This window comes from Octopus bimaculoides, chromosome 6, assembly GCF_046866305.1.
Source record: "Octopus bimaculoides isolate indiv1 chromosome 6, ASM4686630v1, whole genome shotgun sequence".
Lineage (NCBI taxonomy): Eukaryota > Metazoa > Mollusca > Cephalopoda > Octopoda > Octopodidae > Octopus > Octopus bimaculoides.
The window spans coordinates 98,732,491-98,734,990 of NC_142933.1; positions in this window are offsets into that span (position 1 = coordinate 98,732,491).

Genomic DNA, 2,500 nt, shown 5'->3' on the forward strand with positions numbered 1-2,500 from the left:
ATTATAGCTTTGAAAAAATAACTGTTAAAATTGAACTTCACCCTTCAAAACGTGCACTAAGAATAAGTATATAGTAAAATTACTACCTGCTTTTATAGCAGGTTGATGCCGGTAGATTATTCCGTCCCCTCTGGCTCCCCCCCTCTCTCTCTCTCTCTCTCTCTCTCTCTCTCTCTCTCTATATATATATATATATATATATAATTTGAAGAAAAGCAACAAAAATTCAATAGGTTATAGCAGTACGTACGTTTCCTACAAACTTCATTTATTCATGTAGTGAGAACACTACATAAAATGTGTGATGAAAATGTACTCCTCAGCTGCATAATGGAATTTCATTTTAGAAAGTCATTTTGTATATGTGTGCAAAAAAAACAAGAGTAAGAGAAGAAAAAATACCATCCTCATTGGGCTGTTGTTCAGCAGTCTAGTGGAGTAGGATTACCAGTAATCTCCTTAACCATAGTTATTCCATAGGTGATAGTAAATGTTTTTTGCAATTGTAGAAACCGCCTTATGTGCCCTCTAGAAAATCAGTACTTAAGAAAGAATTCAATATATCAATGAACGGTAACAGCTGGTTCATCTTTCACAGTTTTTAAAATTTAGTTTATATAGCCATTTTTCTTCATTTAAATTTAGGAAGAAGATAATGTAAGTAATCTTGGAAGATTAATCCAAGTAAAATATAACAACGTTAATTACTATATGAAATGGTGCATTGTATGTAATACTCTGTCATACAATGCTAGTTACTTTAAATGTAATCTTTGCAGAGACGAAATGTTTTATATACTTAACTCAAAAGTAGATTTATTAAAATATAGAACTAATCTTGCGATGAACTGCTGTCATAAGCATAGAAGAACCTTTAAATATTTCATTATGAAATTGCACTCTGTTTATACTAATTTATCCTTTCAATAAATGGGATAACCATAATTTCTTGTTTCTCATTATCAACTCTCGTTATATTTTATAATTTGTTTTCTTCTATTACTTGACAAACATTTTGTTACACTTTACTGCTGCCTCGCTGTTCATTTGTTTTTTCTTTTCCTTTTTTATTCTTCATCCTTGAATTCTTCTTTCTACTTCTCCCATTTCTGAATCTTAGCCTTTCTATTATTGATTTTTATTTATGAGCATGACTATTTACTTCCTATGAGATATATTCAAATTTATTATCGTGAATCTCATTTCATATCTAATTTTGAAAAGGTTTGCTTTAATGATCTTTTAAATTTATTTTTAGCTGACCTAGGCTACTGAGGTAGCCTTTCTACGTTTTTATTTATTTTTCACTGCTCAGCGAGTCATCTTAAGTTTAAACACCAAACTAACGTTTCTTAGAATATGCTTCATCTTAGCTTTCTATCTTTATGCATTTTCTCTCCTTTATTCCAGTGACGTCTCTGTATGGTTGCTAAATTCTCAGTTCTCATTAGATTCGCGTTTGTTTGGGTTGCCTTGAAAACATATTCAAATAAGATTTGGATGTATTTTATTTCACAATCGATCCAATATGGACCGATTTATACATCGTACCATTAATTATATCTAAAGGCACTTACTTAATAGAATCAGGTGTCAGCTTTTGTATGATATAATCCTGAATTAAAGCCGCGCTAGACTTCATTCTTGTTTTTACCATTATAATACTATCTAGAATTTTCCAAAATTCTTTTAAGTGAACTTTGGAATTATTTATCACACTGGGAATATTATGACGGATTAAAAAGATAAGTTCTGTGGCACCATGGCCCACCCAAGAGGGGAGTTGTTGTTAACTGAGATGCATCCATGTATAGGTGGCTTATCCGGTATCCCTTGAAGAAATTTGTCTAGGCTTCGTTTGAAGGTGGTTTTGAAGGTGATATATAGCTCTAAGCTAATGTACAGGAGTTGATTTAATACTGACTTCTGAAGTAGCCTTTAATACGATTGCAGATTTTATTAAACGCAATAATATTCTGGAGTTCTGTTTTGTCCATTTCGAAATAAATAAATAACGGCAAATATCAATGAAAAACAGAATAACATAGAAAGTGTTGAACACACGTATTCACACAAAAAAAAAGAAAAAAAATCCAGCGGAAGAAATCATATATTCATCAGTTAACAATAACAACAACAACAACGGGTAATAATATCGTCATTTATCATATTTAGAATTTCTTAAACTGTTCAACTTTATTAATATTTATAACTTTATTTATCTCTTACACAAGTATAATGCCTCAGATCCACGTAGAACAGGCGATAAGAAAAGTGTGACGATTATTTTTTTCTTCAAGGTCACTAGCGCTGCAAATGCTATGAATCAGCTATAACCGAGAATCGAAGCCGGACGGCATGGTTTCGGCTCATCGGAAGCTTGTGGCTACTCTATGGCACAGCGGTAATTTATCACAAATATATATATATATATATATATATATATATATATATATATATATATATATATATATATATATATATATATATATAATAAAAC